Raw genomic sequence first — 26635 nt, forward strand, 5'->3', positions numbered from 1 at the left:
AAACATCTCACTGACTTTTTGAAAATTTTTTCATACCAGAAAAATTCTTAAGAATCTTGACTAGTCTATGTAGAGTTGGTTTGCTTTTGATACTCCTAAGATCTTAGATACTACTTGTAGAACAGGTATTGAAGAGCAGAGATATATAACACAAAGGGAGTTATCTATAGGCATGGAACAGAAAAAAGTTACACCTTTTCACTGAAAAGGCACACTGCAGAGAGCTGAAAATGCTACATCACATAACAAAGACAACCCACTCTCCCCATCGGTTGTTTTGTGTCTTTTCTTTTCTTTTCTTTTCTTTTCTTTTCTTTTCTTTTCTTTTCTTTTCTTTTCTTTTCTTTTCTTTTCTTTTCTTTTCTTTTCTTTTCTTTTCTTTTCTTTTCTTTTCTTTTCTTTTCTTTTCTTTTCTTTTCTTTTCTTTTCTTTTCTTTTCTTTTCTTTTTTCTTTTCTCTTTCAGTTTTTCATGGTAATTCAGGTTTAAATCAAACACAGCCTTTTCTGTTTGTTTACTTCTTAATTGGAAAACAAAAATATCACAATTATGCAGTCATGCTTTTTTAATTGCAAAGTGGTGAAAGGCCTTGTGAAAGACAAAGTGGGAACTTAGTGTCTCTGGCAGTTCCAGTTCTCCCACTCAGGGGACTCATATCTTAAGTTCAGATTCCCCTCTGTGAGCAAGAGTACAGGACAGGGCATTCTCAAGGAGCACCGACGATATCTTCAAGGCAAAGGTTGAATTTCAGTCACTCTTATCTACAAAATAGCAAAAAATCTGTTTTAATGTTATGCAAAATAAGGCATGGGCATCAGTGTCTGGAGATGTGTGTCTGCAACACATCCCACTAAGACAACATCCATTAAAGTTACTCAGATGAATATTTAGAATATCCATCAGGTGGATGAGAAAACTACCAGTGTCTGTCTCTCGGTGAGAAAGTTCAAGCTTTTTGCAGTGAAACCCTCCCTGTCTTTCTGAAGCCTGGATGATTTGTCGCCACGTCCTGACACACAGGAAGCAGCTTACATGACAGCTTCCACAGCTCTCCCTTTCACTGATGAACAGACACATCTGCAAGCTGCTGGTTAACTAAGAGGTCAGTGCCTCTGTGTTCCAGATGTGCATTTAGAAACACAGCCTGACCTGCCAGCCGAGGCTCTGTAAGTGTCTGATACAGAGGCTTTTGGAAGCTGTTCACTGTGCTTGTGAAAGCATGAGAAGACAGTGTGGGAACTACTCAGAAACTCAGATTTATTACAACTAGATATCCCCCAGTCAGTGAGTATCCTCCAGAAAATACACATGTTCATCTTTTGCATTCACCAAGGTCTCCTACATAAATAGAAATTAAGGCAGGGCATCCCAATCTACTTTCTAATGAAGCCACAATCTTTTTGTGTTACCACAAATGTATCCAATAATTGAATTCCCTGTCGTGATTTCTTGAAAAGATTATAGCAACACCAAGAAAAAAGCATGGGTCATTAAATTCCGCACATTTATTTACAAACCACAAGAACATCTTTCTCTCTTTCTGGGACACAAGCTCTGATGTAGGCTAAGGTTATCTTCCAGAAACCACATTATTTTTTGTCTTCACCAACAACCCTCTACAGAAGCAGAAAAAGGAATATAAAACACAAATGAAGAATATATGTTAAAAAAAATAAAAATAAAGGAGACCATAACAGTCATTCCTGTCGTCCATCTACTAGTTCAATGAATGACCCAAGATCAACCTCCTGAAATAGCCACACAACAGCACACAAAATGCTCCCCCCACAAAAATGTGCTTGAAATGAAAACATGTGGTGGAAGAGTCATTAAACCTGAATAAACTGACCCAGAGTTCAATAAACAAGCTTTAAGACATTGGTGATAAGAAGTGAAAACATCCAGTACAAACATGAATATCACTGCACAGCAAAACCCCTGAGCTACATGTACACAGCTCCTCAGCACACAGAAACACAGCAACTATTCTTCCAAATATTTGCTGTTTATTCCCACTTATCTCATGTTCAGGTACAATACACTTATGTCATGGGGCTACTCTGACACATGCATTTACTATTTGGCATGTTTCTGATTATGCAAAGGCTTTGATTACAGATCTACACTGCTGCACTCTGGTCAAGGCCTCTCATTAACTCCTCTTGGTATTAATCAGTGCTAAACATCCTCAAGTAGAGACCAAATACAGTGCATTTCCAATTTTTATCTCCTGGGGGATATAAAAGTTTTCACAGCAGCTGCTTTCTAGTAGGTCTAACAGTTGAGATCATACAGCAGTGTCCAGAGTTCAAGTTTTGAATGGACATAGCCCCAGAGAGAGGCACCAGAGCACAGGAACACAAACCAGAGATTAATGGCAGAGCTAAGACAGAGCATTTCCAGGGAGACCTGGGTGCTGGAGGTCCCCATTAAGGCTTCTGGTTCTAATTTTTAACCCCCTTTTGTTTTTGCTTTGTCATCCAGTGCTCCTTACAGAGTTATTTTCTTTTATTTTCAGATGGGAAAGAGGTCCTGAAGGATGGGCCAGGCAAGGCTGCAGGAATAAGGGATCTTTCTGCTGCAAAGCACACGCATAAGTTGAATAATACAGCAGGCACTTACACCTGCTGCTATTAATCTGCAGCCACAAAAATTAAGTGTGGGTGGTGTCTTGCACAACTCAGCCTATTCCCAAGCAATATTTCCTATTAATTTAAGAAATTTAATTCATTCAATAAGGCTGATAGTCACAGGGAGAGAGGAAAAACATTAGTTCAGACTCTCCTTTGCAGGTTTTCACAGTGGGGCTGTGCCTGTGGCCTAGAAAAGCAAGAGAGAAGAGGGTGCAGAATGCCATACTCTATACCTCAGACGGTCACCACTGCATGTTATGGCCAGAGAAGAATGATTATAAGGTTTAGCTGTCTTGATGCTTCCTCAAATGACTTGATACAACAATGTCCCATCTGCCAAGGGTGTGCAATTGAACTTCATCCTGTTGTACAAAGTGAACCCCGAGGGACCCCTCCACGTCTGAATTTGAAATCTCTCATTTTTGTAAATCTCAATCTCCCCACAGTGGCTGGGGACAATTTCTGCCCCAAAGGACAGAATCCAGTACATATCAAGTGTCTCTTAGTCAGCACCACAACATCATGACATTTTGAGAAGTAGAAGCTGGACATGGACCTCTTCACTGACATGATGGTGATTGCCATGGGAAGAAAGAGTCCCACAGGGAGATGACAGGGGTCAACAATTTTCCTGCAGCACCACCAGTTCCCTAATCCATCTGCACAACATCTAGATATTCCTGTGTTAGTCTAAATGTGATTTGACTGGGTTTGAGTAGCTCAATGTCCCATTTAACATATGCCTTTCCAGAGACCAAGACAGAGGCAAACACCATCTTAGGAGGGCTCCTTTTACATCTGTTACACAGCTTTCACACTAAGGGTCTCCACACTCTCCCACTGCTTTTCCCTTTCCTTCTGAGGATCTTTAATGCTTCCATTTCCTGATTTATGTCTAGCTCGAGCAGCTCTGTGGCTGCCTCCTGGCAGAGCACATGATGGGCTGCGTGCCCTGCGGAGCCCAGCCCAGTATCAGCTGCCACCCCGCTCCAGTCTCGTTTCCTGTCTGATACCTCACAGGGTGAAATCCTGTGACTTATTTCAGGTTTTTTTCTTCCTTCTCCTCCCTCCAGGTGCATATTTTTGCATTGTATTTTATTGCTTTCCCGGGCTCTACCCACCAGCACCAGTTGTCCTATACACTAAGAAAGCCAGGAATACTGCATTTCCTGCAAAAAACAGGAGAACCCTTAGCTGTCCCCCAGCTCCCCAGCTGATCAACAACAGCCTTGAAGAGATTGGGATGCACTTTCTTCTGCTCTTTCTTGCAGTAACAGCACCACCTTTTGGCTCCCGGCGCAATGCTGTGATTTCACGTCAGCAGCACAGCGATGCCTCTGCAGGACGCTGATGTATCCCCCCAAAAAACCTCGTGTGCCTTAACTGTGCTCATATTTCATCTGTAGTAACAATTGCCTGGGGAAGAGAGGATCCCACAAACCACTGGAGTGAGAAGTCATCCCTGCATCCAACCACACACCACCTGAGTACTTCTGCTAACTCAATGGCTTTCAGATAAGATAACCAGTTAGCAAGGAATTCAATCTCCACCCAGCTGTGACCTCCACAAAGCAGGTAGCAGCATGGCTCACACTTCACAGACCTTTTCACTCTGAGCATGGATAAACACACCAATCCTCTACCCTTCCCAAACTGGCCTCCAAACACAAAGTAATCAAATGCAAAGGAACAGTGCTTATAAACCCAACTCTTGGAAAAAATCAAGACAGAGTTGCCTGTGTGGGGCTGGTGGTGCACCTTGGAGAGGACGAAATACAGGGAGTTTAGGGGGGCGCAAGGCAGTAAGAATCTGACGTGCTAGAAGGAAAATGACAACACATATGTAAAGGCCCAAATTCAATGTTCAGTCAATGTTCATTCAATGTTCATTTAAGAAGGGCCTGAAACCCTGGGTATTCACCTCCTTTAATGGTGACATCAGTCCTACAGCTACAACACAAAAACTGCCATGGTTCGAAGTAACTGCTCTAACACAGTCTTCAGCCACCCATCAAATTCCCCTTTCCCTTCCAGCACTGATAAATCAGTCTGATTTTATTGATTCCCACCAGCTGGGCTCTGATCCTCCTGTTTGCCTTCAGGGCTAGCAACAGCAGCAGAGGTGAGGCTCTCCTAATCAGGGGTAAAGCAGAACAGATGCACCTCTTTAATGGTGTAAATTCAAACCAGTTCCAGAAAGTAAAATATTTTGCTCAGAATTCAGCAGAATCTGCTTTATTTCGGGGATTAACCTTTCCTTTACACTCTCTTATAAATCCCATCCCACAGCCCCAATGCCTGTGACACCAGAACTAAACCACTTCTTAAAGATCGATAAATAAATGCACCTGCAGCTGTCTGATGATGCACAACAGATTACTGCTGTCCCTGAACTCTGAGATGAAAAACAATTATAGGTTGACTCATGTTTTCTTGGACTATGACTGTGTGTCTTGATCTCTGCTGTGGTATAAAGGGAAGTAGTCAGTCATATTTAAAGATATACTCACAACTCTCAACATTCTGATTTATAATGTGCTCCAGTATCTTTGAATTACATTTAGTATTTTAAATCAAATTAATATTCATTTGCAAGACTTTCTAATATCAAAGCATAACTATCCAGAATCTTTCCTTAACTACTTCTCATTCATCTATTAATGATTCTAATGTGCATTATTTTGCGTTACTTTACTCTGATTAAGCTGAGGATCGTGATTCCACAGTAGTAATATTAAAGACAAAGCACCAGGGAATGCAGACACCATCATAAACTTGATGTCTCTATTGCCTGGACTAAAATGTTATCAGTCTCAACAAAACTGGTATAAGAGAAGATAAAATGTCTTGTACACTTTTATCTTTCCCAATTAATCTGTTCCAATGCATCTCCCAGTGTTTTTTCAGGGTCATAGTTTGGCTAATCAACAGCCATCTCTGGAATGAAAACTTGGCTGAAATGAGCATATTAGCCTTCCTGTGAGTGTATCTAATCTGAATCCAAATGAAAAACAAATATGCAAAGACTGGAACAATGTTTGTCTGTTAAAACAATCTAGATGACCACAACACAGGAAGGAAACAGCAAAGAGTTCAGGTATACACAATAAAGTTGGCACGGCTTTTTTCATGGTCTCTCCCACCTACATATCTGTACCTGGACAGGAAATTTCTAAATATTCTGCACTGCAAAAACAGCAGCTCCTGAAGGGGAAAAAAAGTGCTTTTGCAAAGGCCATTGCTAATTGGTGTCAAAAGTTTTCCTTTTGCTTCCCTTACATCGTGATCCCAAACTCCTTGATCTTATAGAGTCACATTAGCTACTTTAGGCTTTCATATGGATGCAAGTCCTACTTTTCTTATGGGGTCGATATTAAAAAAAAAAGGGGGAGCAAATAAATTTATCCTTTGTTTAGGTACCTAATGAAGAATTTGAGTCCTGATCATAGAACCACATAATGGTTGAAAGGAACCTCAAAGATCATCTGGTTCCAACCACACTGCTATGGACAGGGACAACTTTCAGCAGACCAAGTTGCTCAGAGGCCCATCCAACTTGGCCCCAGAGATGGGGCATCCACAGCTTCTCTGACAAACATAATCTACATTGGCATTAAGACCAGCTGGTCTTGCTCTGGGGCAGGGGAAGTTCTTAGTAAGTTTTGATCTTATTACAGTACAACCTGAAAGTACCTGGGAGTGTACTTTGCACACAAACCCAATAGCATTTGAAGATTTTTCTGCTGATAGCTCATTTTTGCCAGCAACCAGTAGCCTGACAACTTCTTGTGCTGACTGACCTCTTGGTTGTTCCAACTGTAGCTGGCAGAGACCATCCAGCCCCAAAGCAGTTTAATGTATTTTGTTATCTTAACTTAGAGAACAGAGTTCACTTAAAGCAGCTCTGAAGTACAGCTCTGAAATTGTTCCAATTCATCCACAGCAGAAGTGAGGCTAATAAACCAACTCACTTCAAATGCCCTGGAGGTACCTTTGATAAGGTACCTACTGGCACACAGTCATCAGCAGTTTGTTTTCAGCCTGCAGTGGGAAGTACAACGTGACCATGAGAAGGGAAACCCATGCCTGAATCAAAACAGAAAACCAGCAAGGCTGATAAGGAAACTAACAAGAAAATGTTAATACGTAGGCTAACTATCCATTAGGAGCAAACAACTCTCCTAGCAATAAGAAGTGCAAATTTACATTGTTCTTTAATTTCATATCATGCTGCTGTTTAAGCAGTGGGAAGAAAATTAAGATCTTCCCATAAGAAACTGGAAATGTCAATCTCCCAGTGAAGAAACTGAGTTACTGTGAATGTTGGTAGTGGTCTCTCTGACCCCTGCCTTGCATGACCTGTGCTGGTGAAGTTGCTGGGGGCTTGGACACCACCAGCAGAAATAAAGCAAATAAATAAAAGCCAGACACATTCTGACACAAGATCTTCTGTAACTTTTATTAACTGAGAGCCCCCTTTGATTTCCCTGAAAATCTCATCTAAATCCTCCTGTCTCAGACCAGCTCACACACACAGCAGAGGGAGCCAAGCTACTAGAAAATATCTCATGGCTGAGAAATGGGGTATACCATGGTCAGTTCACAGGCCTAAATCTCCAATGACTCACCATAGAAGTTCCAGTGTGGTGGGGTCCTCACTTCCAACTCAAATACACCCTGAATACACAGCTGATAGTCAGCAGTTCATACCCAGTGCTTCTGACTGCATCTCTCTGGTTCTTCCTTTTTTTTTTTTTTTCAGGCATTCTTTAATTTTTAGGATTTTTTATTTTTCAGATTTTCTTAATGATTTTTTCCTTTCACCAGCATGTTTTGTTCTATGTGTTGTGTATAAATCCCAGTACTTTAAGGCACTGCAACAACATTAAAAACTTTTCCTTTCTGTGGTCACTCTAATGCAGCTCCCAATTCCCTTTATCTGGCAGCAAGCCATAGAACTCTCCTGTGAACCTGTCCTCATGTGATGCTGACCTTGACCCTATCCTTGGTCACACCTCTCAGAGACTGGAATATCACGTCATAAACCCACAATCACTGGTACTCACAGAGCAGGGTGATTTGTGGAATAGCCTTATTACCACTACACTGTGTTGAAAAAAACTTCTGCATAATCTTGCAGCACTGGAAAGCAATGACATGGCAGATTTAATTAAAAGACAGGCAACTGTAAAGGAGTAGACTTGGGGAGGGGAAAGAACCCCCTCAGAAAAAATTCAGTATCTGTCTCAAACAGCCAAGCCAGTTCCCCAGAAAATTACCCTCTTTTTGACCCTACACAGTACTTTCTAAAAACCCAAGTTCCCTTAAATAGTGAATATGCCTTCAGTTTCAACCTAAGAGCCCCATGAGAACTATGAAAACACAGAAGGTATAACCCTCTTCTGTCAGCACCCTCTCTAACATCAGCAAATCCACTGCTCTTCAGTAGGTGAGCAGAGTCATTCCTATCTGAGCCTGGCTGAATGTCACCAGGAGTCAGTTGTGAAGACCAAAAAGAGGCCTTAAACCCAACAACTCAACCTGAAGAGCCACGTGCTGTGTTAAAGGCAGTGCACACCTTGCATAGCCCAAGTGGTGCTGGCCTTGACCTACTCACCTGTATAAGGACCTCCAGCAGCAGAGCACCTCATGCCTTGTTAGTTTGGGCCCCAGAACCAACATCTGTCAGGATAAAAAAATTAACATGTATGCACTCTATGTCAGATCAAGTTGCTTTTGTATCAGAATCGTTTGGGATTATGAAATTTTGTGATTATGAAAATAGACATCCTGCCTTTTCCACCTCCACAGAATCCACAGAATCACAGAATTTTGGAAAAGTTTGGATTGAAGGGGAACTTCGAAGGTTATGAGCAGAGCTATTTTCAACTCCATGAGGTGGGACAAAGCCCCATCCAGTCTGACCTTGAGTGTTTCCAGGAATGGGGCATTTACCAACTCTCTGAGCAACATATTCTATCTAGTGTTTCACTACCCTCATTATAAAAAAATTTCTTCCTTTTAACAATCTGAATCTATTATCTTTTATTTTAAAATAATTACCCCTTGTCCTATTACAACAGGTCCTAATAAAAAAAATCTGTTGCTGTCTTTTTTATTAAATATTAATAATTGAAAGGCCACAATAAGTTCTCCCCAGAGCCTTTTCTTTCCCAGGCTGAAAAATCCCAGCTCTCTGATCACCTTGGTGGCCTCCTCTGGGCTCACTGCAGCAGGTCCCTGTCCCTCCTGTGCTGGAGCCCAGCTCTGGGTGCAGTGCTCCAGGTGGGTCTGAGCAGAGCAGAGCAGAGGGGCAGAATCCCCTCCCTGCCCTGCTGCCCACGGGGCTCTGGATGCAGCCCAGGACACGTTTGGCTCTCTGGGCTGGCAGTGCCATGGCCGGGGCATGTGCAGCCTCTCAGCCACAGCACCCCCAAGCCCTTCTGGGCAAGGCTGCTCTGGGGCTGCTCATGCCCAAACTGGGCTGCTACCAGGGCTTGTCCCAGCCCAGGTGCAGCAGCAGCACTTGGCCTTGAAACTCATGATTTTTCTCATGGACTCCTCCTCAAGCTTGTCTGGGTCCCTCTGGATGGCATCCTGTCCTTCAGGTGTGTCAAACCACCTCAGCTTGGTGTCACCTGCAAACTTGCTGAGGGTGCACTTGATCTCACTGACTATTTAGTTGGTGAGTAGTCCTGGTCCCAGTACAGACCCCTGAGGGTGATGAGTGATGAGGGAGCACTTGTCACTGACCTCCATCTGGACATTAAACCATTGACTAAAACACTCTGGATGCAATCATCCAGCCAATTTCTTACCCAGCAAATAGTCCATCCATCAAATCCCTGTCTCTCCAATGTAAAGACAAGGGTGTTGTCAGGAACCATGTCAAAAGCTTCACAGAAATCCAGACAAATTAAATCTGCAACCCTTCCCTTGTCCACTGATGTGGTAACTCTGTCACAGAAGGCCACTGCGTTTGTCAAGCCAGACTTGCCTTTGGTGAAGCCTTGCTCATTGCTTCAAATCACTTCTTTGTCCTTCATGTGCCTTAGAAGAGCTTCTAGGAGGATCTGTTCCATGATATTCCCAGACAGAGAGGTGAGGCTGATAGGTAGTAGTTTACCAAGTTGCTCATTTCTACCCTTTTTAAAATGCTTACCATAATGGTGTAATTAGGAGTTTTAAACAATAAGGAGTTTTAATAATTCTTCAGCTCTAAAACACAATTCAAGTACTAAACAATGTGGTCTTGATGCAGCACAGGGAAGAAACCACAGGACTTCCACAATTTATGGTCAAGGGAACTGAATCACTGAAACAGTGCAATATTTTCCTGAGAAATGTTAGCCTTGCCCTTAGATGTCCTGAGTTTGAACTCACTTTGTTATAAAAACAACAACAATACCCCACAACTCTATTAGAGAACAGAAGTACTTGGGCTCTCAAGTCCCCAAAATAGCACAGTCATTGCAGTCATTTGCTTTAAAAGACTTGTTTCCAGATTTGTACATCTGCTGTAGATGTTACCCAGATGTGTCCAGTAGGTGTCATTCCTGTCTACCCTTGCTTGCTTTAAGGCAGTCAGACATATCATTGCTTTCCTGTTTTGGAGAGAAAACTTTGGCATGTGCAGAAACTATGTGTTTGACCTCCAGGCTGAACAAGAATGCTCAGAATTGGTTTGATGCCCAATTATTTCTGGATTGAACTAAAACCTGGAGAGGCAGGTCCAGATTTTGTTTGAAGTCCAGTTCTGCAGGGTTTGGCATTTTGAAATAACTATGTCCCTATCCTTTCCATTTCTAAATATCCTCAGCCATGGTAAGACACAGCAAACCCTCTTGGTACCTTTCCCTTCACTGCTGGGATATGAGATACACAGACCATCCACAGGAACTTAAAAAATGTCTCACCTCTTTCCCTTGCTACAAAGACAACCATAAAGCACTGAAAGATAAACTTCTGCACAGGGAAGTTAGGCCACGGCTGCCAGGATTGGAGTGAACCGGCCAAAAATGTTTTCCTCTCTGTCAGATATGCATTTCTGTATAGAACACACACCTGGAACAGGACATCAAGCACCAATATCTACCATCACCCAGCAGCAGGTCAGCAGCCCTGACATGCAAAATCTGGCATGGCTCACTGAAGGCAAGCAAAAGACATTTTATTAATTTCATATTTTTTTTGTAACTTCTATTAATCGTTCCCTTTGTCTGCATTCAGGAAACTTCCATCCCACAGGACAGCGAGTTAAGGAAACACGTGCTTCCCCAGGGACACTTTAGAGCCAAGTCTGGCACCGGCTGCCATTGAAACCTAGACTGGGAGTCTCAGCACTGGTTGGAGATGCTAGAGCTCCAGCCAGACATGAGACTACCTTTGCCCTTCTGGCTGACCCGATGGTAACCTCTGCCAGAGGGACACAGCAGCCGTTGCTGCTCCCTGATCCCAAGGGAGAGCACACAGAGACATGCGGGAATCAACACCCACGTGCAGGAGAACTCCTTGCTGCCTCCCACGAGGCTTGCAGATGGCGTGAAGCCCAGACACGAGATTAAATCAGCAGCAGCCGCAGAGCTGCAGCTGTGTGGGGCCAGGAGAGCTGAACCCATCTGCTTCTCGTGGGCGGCTGGGGCCAGAGCTGGGGCTTGGCTGCCACAGGGACTGTGCCAGCACACAGGTGCCAGGCATGTTCCTCTTCTCAGTCCCTGGCCTGCTTGGAACACCACAGCTGTGAAAGCTTCACCCTGGTGCTGTGAATTAGTCAATTGAGGGCAAATGACCCCCAGAAAGGTAATTTTGCATCTACTGTCCTTTCTGGTGAAGTCAGAAAATTAGTCCCTGTGTGAGCTGCAAAGTACAAAGTACAATTTTACATCTGAAATTTCCACTCAGGCATCTTCATGATGTTGAAGCAGAACTTGCAGCAGTGTTGCTTTCATGCAAAATGAAACCAGTTGTCTCCAGCTCCCCACAGCTGTCCCCAGCTTCTCTACAAAGATATGGCATCAAAAGCAAAAATGTCATTTGTTTTTCTCCAATAATCAAAATTATTTCTCTTACTAAAGAATATCTGACTAAAATTAATGCCCTCTTCCATGAACCCACACTAGCCATGAGACATCATTTTAGGCTAGACAATAAGGAAGCAGCCAGAAAATGTAATTTTGATAGACTTAACCAGTTTCTCTGGTCAAGAAGTATCCCTAAATACAAAATTCTACTGTAAAATCAGTTTTTGAAATTCAAACAATAAAAGGCTGCTGTTGCTCCTTTCTTCTCTAGCAGAGATAAAATGCAGCTGTTTGCAAACTGCTGACTGGAATTTTTGTTTGCCTGTCTAACAGGGTGTTGTGCCTTCCTCCAAACTGAAGGAATTTGTGCTACAGTGTGAGTTTTGAAAATACAATATCAAATTATCCATCAGGAAATACTTCTGTGAAGGGGCAAGCTGAATCTGAAGACCTCACACAGTCACACTGGAACTCAGTTTTCCAAGGTGGGATCCAGCCCCTCAAGTCATGTTGCCCAGATTCCAAGAAATGTGTTAAGCTTCTGAAGGAACCTCCTGCTTTCTCATAACTGGCTTGGAGCCCCTTCTTTCAGAGCACTTTTTTTTTTGCCGTTAAGTAAAAGCCTAGGTCCTGAGGCAGGCAAAATTCACCTACAGTTGATCATTGCTTTATCAACCCACCAGCAATGATAAAGCAAGATAAAAGACGTCTGGAGAGGTCCAGGTAAAGGACAGTGCTTTTGTTCAGCAGCTCATTCAGTCACATACACTCCTGACAGCAAAAGCCTTTTTAATCAGACTGCAGTGATCTTTGATTACAGCACACAATAACTATGGAAAGGAACTGATCAGCCCACTGTACCCAGAGGGATCTGTTAGTGTAGCTGGTCAGAGAAAACAGATTTATCACCAGTCAGACAGGGCTGAACTACAATGTGAAGAAAACTTCAGACATCAGCAACTACGTTTAATTCAAAAAGATACCTACTATGGGAGGGCTTCAAGGTGAGGGCTCAGGTTTTTCACAAAGTTATAAATAGAAAAGATTTATATACTGGATATTGGGGACCTTTCAATATATGTATTTACAGAAGCATGACATTACCAGGGTGACCCATTTCACTGTGCTTTAAAGCAGGGACTTTTCAGGATTAAGCCTTTCAACCAGCAAGTAATGTCTGAAAAGCTCATCACATAGTCCAAGAATTTCAATATTTATTTTCAGCCAGACTTGAAAGAGTGTGTGCTTTTTTTGTTGGTTTTGAATCAGTAACTTAGGGTTTGGCTTGTAAAATGAGGGCAACTGGATACACAACTCAAGCAAGGCTGGAAAAAGGACATTTTACCGGGCTGAGGGCTGCTTCAGGGGATGACTCACATCTCTGCTGGGTGACTTCTGGCTGGCAGTGATGTGCTCACTCATGCAGAATAATAAATTAACCCCCTGCTGAAATGATGCAATACCTGTTTTCTAGGTTTTACAGACTTCATCTGAACTGTCTCCTGCAAAGCCTTCATTTTCACAGGATTTTTGTAATCCTTGGGTTTCTGTTTCCGGTGTTTCCCTTCTGCAGAACAGGTCTTTGTCTCCACTCCAAGAACACAGAACAGCCCTTTCCTGGGAACTAGCCTGGGAAAACTTTGGTATCAGCTTCCTGATATTGCACTGAGCTCTGTGCATCTCCTACAGGTTTTGCTTTACCAGCTGGAAGAGAGTAAGAGACCATTCAGGTTTTCGTATTTCTGTTACTGCTTCTATGGACATTGACCCCAACACAAGTAAACACTTTTATCCTTTACCATCTCTTGTACTTTTTCCTTTCACCCATTGTTTTTTCCTCCTTCATCCCGAAGCAGCTTGACAGGCTCTGGGAATTTCTAAACAACCGTACCCTACCTGCACCCTTCTTCATGGCATCTTTCACTCCTAAGTGCCCAGGAAACCTTTGCAGGCAGCATAACAATGGAGGTGCTACATGGCATATTCACGGGTTTCTCGGGATTGAGCTGAAAAACATCCTTAGTAAGCACCCATTCTCCGTCGCTTTTGAGGGATGGAAAGGCATTTTGAGGGACTATGCTCAAGTTAAATAGAGACCACTTGTCTCCCTTCCTCCATCTGGAAACTATGTAAAGGTGTCTAAACAAAGGCTGTTTGGAAACTTGTTGCACCAACATCGCTGCATCAGCATTTGTCTATGCAAAGTCTGCTGGTTCGTCTGAAAATCAAACTGTTTTCTGCCTCTTGTTAATTTCCCTTTTTAAAAATAAATTTTTCTATGTAAGAATAACTGATAATTGTTATGGTCTAGCTAGTACAAGGAAGGAGACTGATTAAATTAGCTTTACCATGCAGAGGCCAAACCACAGAATTTTAAAGGCTTTTCCAAAATGCTCCTCAATTCCAGTGCCTTTGCTGCCCCGTTGAACAGGTTGTTCACAGTCATGAGGGTGTCTTCCTCAAACATGGGGTCAAATATGGACCATGAGTCATTTCAGGTCCTCTTTGAGTAAACCTGAATATCAGGCTTTTCAGGCCACCTCAGTGAATAAATAATTGAAATTTTGCCAAAAGCTGTCATCTGCAGCTCCCCCATCCTGGGGCACAGTACAAACTTTTTTTGCAGATATCTGAGCAGGCATACAATGCAAAATTATGAGGTTTTTAAAGGTAGTATACAAATATGTCATCTCCCAAAAGAGAAAACAAAGAGAAATTGGAGGGGGGGGGGGGGGGTGGGTCTGGAAGCAGGGAAGAAAAATGGTAAGGAAGGGAGAAAGAAGGAGAAAAAAAATGAAAACCAGAATAAATCAAACTGCGTGTGTAGCGAAGTGTATTGGTTGGGAGGTCATGAAACTGTAACACAGAGTTGCAACACCACTGAGAGTTCCTGTAATTATTTCACTTTCCTGTGGCTGGCGGCAGAAGCCACCGCAGAGGGGAATCCACTTCTTTGAGCAAGCAGCAGTGTTTATCACCCCACCCCTCCGGGCACGCACACACACAGACACACAGACACACACGGAGGGGTGGGATTTCAGCGCAGCTTCACTCCAGTGCCTGTTATCCCAGAAATTCGGACGGGAATTTGAGGGATCTGCAAGGCAGAGGAGAGGAAGATGCTGCAAGAGGGCCCAATTACTGTGGTCATGCAGGTGGCCCTCTGGAGCAGCTCTTTGAGGATACGCAGTATTTTATGTCCAGGGGATAGCACTGGGGGAAAGGATAGTAATCAAATGATGCGAGTGTTAAACTGGGTAATTGGGCTTGTTATACTGAGGCAACAAAGGAGAAGATGATTTATCCCATCCCCTGCTCATGCATTCTTGTCACAATGCCATGAGCCTGGCTCAGTTACCAGCTCCGTGGGCCAAAGATAAGAATTTAGGGAAAGGGTACAATTATTTATCTGATGATTATGTCGTTCCCTGGGGTGGCCTCTCCTTCAATTTTTGTCTTCTGCACCAATAGCTTGGGGGAAAAAAAATAAACAATTCCCATATATATTTTGTAAAATAAATGCCAAAGGAATACAGGAATGAGAAAATATTACCTGTTGGGGATTTCCACTGAGTGGCTGTGGTTAGGCTAAAGCTCCTTGACACAATGGAGAGTAGAAAGTATCAACATTAAACAAAGCCTAGCCTTCTGGCACACTATCACTTCCAATTTAGTAATGAGCAGAGTTTCTGACCCCACACAACAAGAGGTGGCTACTCTTCTGGTGTCTTCAAGAGGGAGAGAGGCAAATATAAGGAGTCCTTGGAGGTCTTTTCTTCTTCCCCTTTTTCCCCCCCAGGTTTTACATTTTATGACTCTCTGAGAACATAATTTATTGGTCTTAATTGAGTGCAGCTTTCCCCACAGTTGTGTTCATATGTATGCTTCATCAACTGTAAATATATAAAGATTATCCTCTCTCTAAAACTTCTACATTTTATTATTTTAAAATGATCCCTTTTTTTCCATCACTAACATTGTCTTCAGCTAGTCTACACACAGAAGTAAAAATTCCTGGCAATTCAGTGCTAAACAATCAGAGAAACACTATAAAAAGGGAGAGGCCTCTTACCCTTTTCTCTCTACCAGAGATTACTGAAGTGTGGAAACACAAATTAAGGCTAAAGCAAAGAGAAATGAATATAGATTTTAACTGTGTTGGGTATTGGCTGAAGTATGTTTTAAACATGTAGTTTAGAGTTCTCCCATTTCCTCTGTTTCAGTAAATACAAGATCTGTATAGTCCATAATTATATAGACAAGTTTTAATGACTGCTTTCCTCCTTTGCAAAACAGTTTTTCTCAGTTTTGTTCTTAAAGAGGCACTCCCATCAGCTGATTTTTCATGCCAATGGACATAAATGAAACAGACTAACCAAACATCCTCAGAGACAGAGCAGGCTTGGCCTAAGTTTATTTTTGTGAACATGTCTCATCATTCCTGGATTTCTGAAAGTTTACTATAGTTATCCAGCTCACGTGCAAATGATGCAAATCACGAATGAGTAATACTGGCAGAGCTAGAGAAAAACAATCAGGTGTTAAATCAGAGCTAGGGTAACCAGGTTGCAGGTTGATAACTCCTGTGCGGAATTTAACCACACTGTCAAACAGCGGAGTCCAAGTCAAAAGTGCAGACAGGTTCAGAAAACTTCCTCTTGTAGGATTCAATATCATTATATTTATTTAGTAAGTAGCTCTTAAATGTATGGTCTGAATAAATGAGTCTTTATTTTTCTAAATTACAAGAAAATGGTAGAATAAACTAAGAGAAATATTACTTCATGCCCATTTTGCTTTCAGTGGTCCAAACATCTTCTTTCTAAGATGTCCCATAGCCACCATTACAGGCATGTTTGAGCTGCCCCTGCCTGGCAATGCTTAATGTGCTGTGCTGATTCTCCCTCAAGCCCACAGCATGTGCTTAAATACTTTGCAACCACAGGAAAATGGACCAACACAACTGTCACAGAGAACACAGTGACTTTGGGCCTCCACTCCAGTAATACTATTGTCAAATACTCCTTGACTCACACTGAGAATCTTCTTCCATCACATTTCATAGAGTGGGTCAGGTTGGAAAGGACCACACATGCGGTCCAACTTCCCTGCTCAAGCAGGGCCATTCTAGGACACACTGCCAAGAATTGCACCCAGAGGGTTCTTCAATATCTCCAGTGCGGGAGACTCCACAGCCTCTCTGGGCACCTGTTCCAAAGTGCTGTAACCCCAACAGTGGTTCTTCCTCATGTCCAGGTGGAACTTTCCATACATCAGTTCCTGTCCATTTTCTCTTGTCCTATTGCTCAGCAGCACCGAGCAGAGCCCAGTCCATGCTCTGACCCCTCCCTGCAGACACTGGCAGACATTAATGAGGTCTCCCCTCAGTCATCTCTTTTAGAGGCTCAACATGCCCAGCTCGCTCAGCCTTTCCTCATAAGAGAGATGTTCCATCCCCTTGACCACCTCTGTATCTCTCTGCTGGACCCACTCCAGGAGCTCCATGGTTGTTTTTACCGAGGAGCCCAGAACTGGGCACAGCATTCCAGACAAGGCCTCACCTGGCCTGAGCAGAAGGGCAGGATCTCCTCCCTCGATCTGCTGACAAAGCTCTTCCCAATGCATCCCAGGACACCACTGGCCCTCCTGGCCTCAAGGGCACTGCTGGCTCACGGACAGCTTGTTGTCCACCGTGACCCCCAGGTCCTTGTCCTGCTTTCCAGCAGGTTGGGCCCAGCCTGTGCCAGGGGCTGTTCCTCCCCAGGTGCAGGACGCTGCACCTGCCTTTGTTGAACTTCAGACAATTCTTGTCTGCCCATCTCTCCAGGTCCCTCTGAAGGGCTGCAGACCCCTCCTCAGCTTTGTGTCATCAGTGAACACCCTGAGCAGGCCTCTGCCCCTTCCGCCAGGTTGCTGAGGAGTAAAGTAAACAATACTGGGCCCAGCACTGACCCTTGGGTGACACCACTAGTGACAGGCCTCCAACTAGACCCTGTGCCACTGATTATCCTTTGGGATCTGCCACTCAGCCAGTTTTCAATCCATGTCACTGCCCACTCGTCCAGTCCACACTGCCTGAGTTTGCTTACAAGGATATTGTGAGACACAGTGCTGAAGGCCTTGCACTGGGTGTGACCATACCCTGGTAGTTGGTGGGGATGGAAGAGCAGCCAGATGCATTCAGCTGGAATGACCTTAGCTATTAACAGAAGGGCACGAGAAGGTCTTTCTCTTCATGGCTGAGAGCACTCCCTCCAAAAAACTCTGCTCTGAAACATGCCTTAGTACCAAAACCCTGGGACTGTGGATGAGACCTAAGTAGACAAAAAGAATATAGCAGGTAGAAAATACCTTTTTGTGCCACAACTGCAATGCCTAGAGGTTCTGCTTTTATGAAACTCGCCCATTTTCTTACTCTGTAGACAGCACACCATGTTCTGCTCCTGGGAGAGTCTTTAACCACCAAGGTCTTGGCATCATGGGAGGTCACTGAACAGACCACATTTCCTGGCTGCCAATGGCTCCATTTCTCAGTTCACATTTTTCCCAAATACTAGGTTTACAACCTGCTGAATTTATAGGGTCCTATTCTGTTGGGATGATATTAAAATAATTGAAAAATGAAATCAGAGAATCATATATCATGCTTTGGGTTGGAAGGGACTTTAGAGATTGTCTCATTCCAAACCCCCTGCCATTGGCAGGGACAACTTTCATGAGGTTGCTCAGAGCCCATCCAGCCTTGCCTTGAACACCACCCAGGATGGGGCACCCACAGTTTCTCTCAGCACCCTCTGCCAGTGCCTCACCACCCTCACAGAAAGAATTTCTTTCTAATGTCTACTCTAACCTATTTTCTTTCAGTTTAAAGGCGTTATCCCTTGTCTTATCACTACATGGCCTTGTAAAAAGTCCCTGTCCACCTCTCTTGTAGTCCATTTAGGTCCTGGAAGGTGGTAGAAAATCTCCCCAGAGACTTCTTTTTTCCAGGGTGAAGAACCCAAACTCTCTCAAACTGTTTTCACAGGGTCATCTTCCTGACCTCCTCTGGACTGTTCCAACAGGTCCATGTCCTTATTGTGGTGGGGGTCCCAAAGCTGGATGCAGTACTCCAGGTGGGGTCATATTAGAATGAATATAGGAAATCACAGTTAAGGATGTTTGCAATCTGTCTCTAGTAATGAACCCTGTACTAATGAAAGAGAAGCAATACTGTTGCTCTGGTTTTAGGGGGAAAGCTGTGCCTTATGCGTTTTCAGCCTGCAGGTCATTTTGCCTATGCATCTATGAAAAAATGCCATCTTCCTTTAAGTTCTTGTAAGTGTCAGCTGAAATGTATAATTTTGGTGAATGCCCCAACTACATGTATACCTCACATTTCCAAAAATCATGTTATAAATTATCTGTAAATTAGTAGTGTAATTTTTCACACAGTAATGAAGTCAACAACAGCAATGATAATAATAATAATAATAATAATAATAGTAATGTCAATTTGGTGTCATGAACCAATAACTATCACCTCAAACATCTTACAACCTAGGATAGCTAGACCAAAAATAACAACAAAAAAAAATTGAACAACAAAAAAAATTTGAAGATCAGTATGGTTACTGTTTACCAGAAATGCTTAAATGCAATTTTTTGCTTTAATTTTTGGATGCTCTTGGTTGTTAAGATATCATTCAGAAGGAAGAGTCAAACTACTGTTCAAAACCCAGAACTGCTGCTCAAAACACATTACAATTCTAAAAAATAGCTAAAAAAAGAAAAGAAAAAACTGAAGTAAGAAAATCAGAAACAGGCACTGTGGAGAATGCCATGGATAGATGTAATGATTTTTATAGATGCCAATACTAGATTCAGTGCATTGCTTATTGCTTCATCATTTGGGGGATTAATTTACAAAGAGGGTTTCTAGAGATTCTCTGTGCTACCCAGAACTGCAATGGGTCATTGACTGATGGCTCTTGTGAGTCCGTTTTCACATGTACAATGTGAAGACATTTTTAACTGAGGTTTTAAAAGCCTGACAAGGTATTTTACTTGTTGTTTTGATGGATGATGTAATTTTCCAATTTTTGACAATCACTGAGATACCACAAAAAAAAGGTGGTTTTCGTAGTGAGTCAGCCCTTAGCCAAAACTGAAAGTTTACGTTATTAATTCGACTGAGCATTCAGACTTCTGTGGCTATTTCACATCTGAGCCTTCTGGGTTTTTAGACTTGACACTATCACTGCCAATTTTATTATACAGATCTGCAGTTCTGTGAGCCTGTGAACTCCTGGGTGGAGACCCAGATGCCACCATTGCTACACACACTGTGATTTCTGCTTCATGTGGCCTCTGCTGGGCAGGAACATGCAACTCAGGGTGCAATGATTACATTGCTAGTCCTGAGACCAACTGGTCCCACACCCTGGGACTTCAGGGAGGCTTCTCCACCTCTCACCCCTTCCCTGAGGTCCTCTGTCTCCTCCTCAGCACAGAATTTCCCTCACCTCTCCCTTTCCATCACCATGCTCTGCCATAACCACAGCAGTTTCTCCCCCACTGGACACCTTAAAACACCTGACAATTAAATTGCCTTGTTTTAAAACCAAAACAGCACACAGAATAAAGAAACAAAAAAACCCGAGAAAACCCACACACAAAACGAACAAACAAAAAAACAAAAACAAAAAAAAAAAACCCAAACAAAACAAAAAATTAAAAAAAATTTGACAAACCAGAAAACCTTAAAACAAAAAAGAAACAACAAAACAAACCCTGACTTCCTGTGTCTTTGCAGATTGAGAGCTCCTTCCAGATTCACAGCCTGTGTGCACTTTTCTGCAGTTGCTCACCATAGCCCACCACAAGATGATGAAATAGGCAGGGCGGATGGCATCATGACCACAAAACAGGATGCAAACCAAGATGCTGTCACGTGAAGTCAGCTCCTACACCTGTGCCTATGGGACACAACCCCCACTCTTGGTCAGACTGTCCCCCTTCTGTTTTCTCCTTCTGGGCATCCACACTCCTCCACTCCTCACATGTGGAAAAGGTGGGAATGGTGACAGCCCTGCTGAGGGGCACAGGGCACACATACAGTACCCACACCCTTGAGGGAGGCATGGAGCAGCTGATATAGGTCTTTCCCATAGCACTTAGGCTTCAGAGAGTAGAAACAGGTTGTAAAGTACAAAAAATAGTTTGTTGTTAAGTGCAACCCTCTTTTTTCTGTTTCCCCTATTTACTTCTCCTTTATTCTCTTTGGAGTCAGTCGGTGCATCTGCAGAGAGGTCTCTGGTGAGGAAGAACACAGTGTCCTTGCCCTTGAAGGCAGACTTGTTATTTCTCACTTTTTTGTTTGCCTTAACTCTTAATGCCAAAGGTCACCCTCACAGCTTTCCCTCTCACACCAGTAACCAACACCCCTCAGCAGCACAACCACAGCCACAAGTGTGTGTGCTGTGGGGAGACACAGCTCCCACAGCACAAAGTTATGGATGCATGGCAGAAGTTTGTCCCCATGTTCACAGCCAGCATGGATATGAAAAATAAGCTCTGTGCTGATTTTGCGTTCCCTGAGGTCACCTGGAAAAAACACGAAGCAGGATCTCAAATGTGGGGTTCACTTAGCAAAGAGGGGATTATGATCTGCAGCTGATGGTGTTACATGGAGCTGCTCCCCCATAGCAGGGCTCTCCTGAAGCCAGATGTGGATGGATCCAATGGCTGGGTCAGCATGGTAACAGGAACTCAGGGAGGACAGCACTCCTCTGCCTCTGACCACCCTGTCCAACCACTTCCAGCACCTCCCCCTTTTCTGCGGGGGCTGCTCTCACTCACAGAGAAAGCACTGGGAGCCCAAAGGGACTCCTTTCTGACAGGAAGGGACAAGCTTCCTTCCATTTCTATGCAAGGTCATTGCCACCAACACATTTTTTCTTGCAGCCCTTCATGCCTAAGGCTCCTGGGGCTTGTCTGCAGAGCAGCTGCAGGGGACTTCCCATCTCCTGGGAGGCTTTTTTCTCCTGTTCAGAAAAGGCAGAAAAAGTCAGCCCCTTCTTCTCCTCTGTGTGTGTCTGCAAATAAAAAATAGAAACGGAAATGAGCTCGTTTCAGTGCTATCAGTCATGTAGTTTAAAAGTGAAACTACCTCACAACATGGGATGTTGTCAGCACTCTCATAACTCTCATAACATCACTGTTGTCAGACTAGTGATGATTCAAGTGGTCCCTCTGCCTTCACAGTTGGTTGCCACCCTGACAGCTTTCACCAAACACAGTTTCAGCCTGTGACACTTCTCTACCAGCACAACCCACAAAGGGACCTCTGGTGTAAGAGGTTTCACACTGCCACAATGCAGCATGCAGATCCTGAAATGGAAATGCCTCCCCACAGCAATGTTCTGATGGCTGGAGGCTGCTGCAATTCACTGCAACCCCCTGAAATGGATGCATGGTGTGTGTGTGTGTGTGTGTGTGTGTGTGTGTATGTGTGTATGTTTGGAGGAGGGGAACAACCTGCTCCTATGGTTCTGCCAAATCCCAGGGTCTGGACTGTGATGATCTACTCACAATAAAGTCTCATACTTTTCATTGTGCCTTTTTTTTTTCCCAAAATAGACATTTTTGAAGGGAAACCTAAATATTTTTTTTTCTTTACTATAGCAAAGACATGGCCTCAGGATGCACCAAACACACCTAATGGTTTATTCACATAAATCACAGGCAATTTGAATGGTAGGGGAGATCCTATACTTAGTACATTGCATGTACCATCTACCTTATTCAAATGTATAGTTCTAATGAAATACCAAAACACTTTTTAAAGCCCTAAAACTTTCAAGGGAGAATGTTTCACAAAAGGTAATATATTTCACTTTGGTTCAGTCCCTGCATTCTCTTGTTAAATCTTTTTCTCTTTTGCTTTAAGTTCACAGAATCATAGAAAGGCTGGGGTTGGAAGGGACCTTAAAGATCTTGTTCCAACCCCTCTGCCATGGACAGGAACACCTCCCACCAGACCAAGTTGCTCAAAACCCCATTCAAGCTGTTCTTGAACACTTCCAGGGATGGGTCATCCACAGCTTCTCTGGACAGCCTATTCCAGTGCCTCACCACCCTTACAGTAAAGAATTTCTTCCTGATATCTCATCTAAACCCACTCTCAGTTTGGAGCCATTCCCCCTTGTCCTGTCACTACATGCCCTTATGAAAAGTCCCTCTCTGTTGCTCTTGTCAGCTCCCTTCAGCTACTGGAAGGTCAAAGTTAGGTCACCCTTAAGTCTTCTCTGCTCCACACTGAACAATTCCATCTCTCTCAGCCTTTCCTCATAGGAGAGGTGCTCCACTGAAAACATTTTCCACTTTATGTCTGGTTTGTGGGATTTAGGGGCACTAAGGAATTCTTTATCTAAAAGAAGATTGTTCAAAACAGGCACTTCCAAAACCCAGCTCAAAGAAATAATTGTTCACAATAGTCTGAAAATCCCCTGCCCATGCAAAATAGCACCTGTCCCATCCGGAAAGCATTGGAAAGGTACAGGGGAGACTCTGCAGCACTGAAGCACTGCTGCTGCGTTGCACTGGGAATCCCAGATCACCATGCTAATGTCCAGAAAAGTTAGCTTGGATTCTCTAATTCTCCTGTTAGACTTCACTGATTCACAGCAAGTCACCAGTAATGAGCCCTGTGGGGGTTACCAGGTTGCTGCCTCAGCTGCAAGGCAGTGGCATGCCAGCAAAGCAGCAACTGTCTCACAAATGGGATTTCCCTTTTTTTTTTTTTCAACCCCATGCCTGCTGCATTGACTATACACAAAAATTATGACAAAATGTGGGGGAGGTGCAGGAAACAAGGGAACCAGAAGAACAAGAAAGCAAGAACCCAAAAAAGATCTGTCAGAGCAGGAAGCAACGAAGAATTTCAGAAATGGAGCACATTCACATTCTCAGCAAAGATAGCAAGACAGAAAACAGCCGTAGTCACCGTCCAAGGGAGGACCTCTGCAAAAACCCAGCAGTAATGGCACAGCTGTGCTAACACTATGCCTGGCGTTTGCACAGACACCTACACACATGGAGGAGAGCTCTTCAGCAAATACCAGACTCATAAACAGTGATCAACACCAATATTTACTTTACTAACTCCTACCTCTGGATAGCAGTCGCAAAGATTGGTTTTTATGAGGGTGTTGTCAACTTCACAGGTGCTAAAACCCACTTAACAAAATACCTAGTGAATCCTTCCATCTCTTACAACCTTTTTATAAAGTTGGAAACCTTTCTGGTGACTACTAAAAGGATTAATTGGGAATGACTTTACAAGGAGCCACCTGCAGGACCACTGCTTTCTGCTTTCACAGAAAATTCAGCTCACCAGATAATCTGGCCCACCTAATTTAAAACTGATCTTAGCCTAAGACCAGGAAAATTATGTCAACAAAGGTTCTTTAAAAAATACTTCTTGATTAAAGAGCATAAAATATGAACTTTTTTACACTCCAGCTATATCAAGGAGTCTCTCTTCTATTCAACCCCATCCTCAACCAAATATTACGGCTCTCAGCAGGAGTACTGGCTGGCCCGTTCTGGCTTTGATGGGCACCAGATCAGACACATGTGAGTCATTGTTCAGTAGCATTTTGCAAGTAATGAATTAGTGCTGCCTGCTTTGCACAGAGGTGGTCACAGAGGAAAAGGTGTGTGTTTAACCCTCTGGCAGTGACAGCGCACTGTAATATATGACCAACCATGTAGTTCACTTTTTACTAAGAAAATTATGCATTTAAGCTTTCAAGGGAAGCAGGCAAGAGAGAACAGCATAGGAGGGAGAGTCTAAGAACTAATTGTGAGGCATTAGGTAACATTTAAACAGCATATGAGGTCTGTGAGAGTAGGGTTATATCCCAGCAGTGCTGTTCTTCTTAGTTTCTTTTCCTGGGTGGTATGGGATCACACTGTCAAATCAAAGTCAAATCAGCTGGAGTATTTCACTTAGCTACTGAAAGCTGCATTAACCTTTTCCCTCACCACAGTGGAGGTGTCAGCAGCAGTAGCTGCTGGAGGCCAAAGCTTTGCTACAGTTGCCACCAGAATATTATTAAAACAGAGCAAGGCCATTTCCATGAAAAGCGAGGTTGAGATTAATGTCTAAGGCTGGATGATTTAGGAAGCTCTACTTGTAACAGTGAGAGATCCCTGGAGAAAAAGTGCATGAGAAGAGCAAACCAGAGAATTAGAGTGATTTATGAAAAAAAAACCCCAAAAAAGCCCCAAAAAAACAACAACAAAAAACCACCCAAACAAACAAAACCAAACAACCACCACCAACAAAAACACAACAAAAGAAAAAGAAAAAACAAGCAAAACAAAATAACCCAAAGCACCACAAAAACAAACAAACAAAACTTATCCATGGCTCTCATCACCCTCTCGGCATGGCCCATGGCCACATGCCACTGCACTTTCCTGAAATGACCTTGGTTTGTACTCCTGACAATAGAGCCAAGTTTCCTGATCGGGTGCAGAGACACACACGGATCAACAGGAACTGTCGACTCTGCAGTCTGCAGAAATGGGAAAAGTGAGACAGAAAAACAAACAGCTTCTCAGTTAACACAAGAGCTGTCAACACCAGTCTTGGGAAGATGAGAAGACAAACTCCAATGATGAAGCAGTATCAGAGATTTATTTAAGATCTTAGAGGAAGGTGCAGAAACAGCTTGAAAATGATTCAGCACAAATAACTGAGTTCTGAGAAAAAAAAAAAAAACGTAGTTTCCTTTCTCTCCCACTCTTGCTTTCATTTCTGCAACATTTGATTTCCTTCCAGCAACCCTGCCACACAACAGTTGTTTATATGTGGTGAGAGTGTGTCACATGCTGTCTTTTACGGACACGTTCCTGATAAAACCACATCACCCACACCAGTGAAGCTTGGGGCACATTATCTAAAGAAAATTTTCTCTTCTCAGCAATTGTGTAATTGTGTATTGCAATTGTGTAATTGCAATAACTTTGGATGATACTACGCAGAAATAGACCAAACAGCAGCTCCAGCTGGGCAGTGCTCCTTGGGCTGCTGCTTAGCTCCCTGCCATGGCTGTGCCCACCTGGCGACCTGTGGTCCTGCTCAGTGTGGCCAAAGCAAGAAACAACTTTTGTGGCTGCTCTGGTACAGCAGATTCCCAGGGCTCTGTGCTTCCCACAGATACACTTCCTTATTTAGGGGAATCGAAACAAGAAAACGTCAGAGCTCGCCAGTGGCTTTTGAAACCACATTCTACTTTTCGCTCAGCCCTGTTGCACAATCCTATAATTAGCAGCGGCCCCAGCATATACTGTTCCCGCCAAAATGGGCTGAGATTTACACATCAGTAACTCCCTCACACACCAGTAAAACCCTACGAGGATGTGGGCCAGATCTGGAATTTGAGGCAATTCCCCTCTAAACAGCAGCGGGTTTCCCTGCATTACACCACTGCACTCAGATACATGGCGCTGACTGCAGCAAGAGGGAAACAAGAACTTCAGGCACTTGGGCTCACAGGTTGGTCTAGTAACCATTTTGCACACTGAAGTGTGCCCTTTTCTATTGCCTTTTATCCTTCTGTATTACATTGTACCCTTTATTACCTATTATTCCATTTTTATTACCTTTATCACTACTTTAAAATAAAACAAAGAAAATAAACAAATGCTCTCAATTCAATTATCCCACTGGTTTGTGCACTGCTGCCCTGACAGGAAAGAATCTCTCCCACATGGACCCACAAGAAGGGCCCATCTCTTTGCGTGGCTGCAGGGGTATAGAGAAAGGTGCCCTTTAAGCTTATCTGCCTTCAGGGTGAAGTGTTGCTGAGCAGGACAGGATTGAGGTTAATTTGGTTTTGGCTTCACTAGAGGAAGAGTAATTTAAATAATTTGCCCAAGGATTTGATCTGTCTCCAGATTCAAAAAGAAAAACAAGCCGCAGGTCATACCT

General features: G+C 43.3%; 2 long non-coding RNA genes across 13 annotated transcripts in view; one reads left to right on the forward strand and one right to left on the reverse strand.

Moving 5' to 3' along the window:
- LOC135291352 (uncharacterized) overlaps positions 1-26635 on the reverse strand; it is a 44527-nt gene that overhangs the window by 7102 nt on the left and 10790 nt on the right. For 3 of the 12 annotated variants that reach the window (XR_010354159.1, XR_010354155.1, XR_010354149.1), the window contains exons 4-6: positions 18004-21728; positions 8250-8314; positions 547-760 (exon numbers count right to left, since the gene is read on the reverse strand). This is a non-coding gene — a long non-coding RNA (uncharacterized LOC135291352). Of the gene's footprint in view, positions 1-546; positions 761-8249; positions 8315-11339; positions 11631-13115; positions 13357-17213; positions 21729-26635 lie in introns of those variants that run through there. The other 9 variants (XR_010354157.1, XR_010354156.1, XR_010354161.1 and 6 more) reach the window with 7 other exon arrangements.
- Positions 16639-20906, forward strand: LOC135291355 (uncharacterized). The gene is made up of 3 exons (XR_010354164.1): positions 16639-17992; positions 18680-18767; positions 20447-20906. It is a non-coding gene; the product is annotated as an uncharacterized LOC135291355 (long non-coding RNA).

Source organism: Passer domesticus, chromosome Z (genome assembly GCF_036417665.1).
Source record: "Passer domesticus isolate bPasDom1 chromosome Z, bPasDom1.hap1, whole genome shotgun sequence".
Lineage (NCBI taxonomy): Eukaryota > Metazoa > Chordata > Aves > Passeriformes > Passeridae > Passer > Passer domesticus.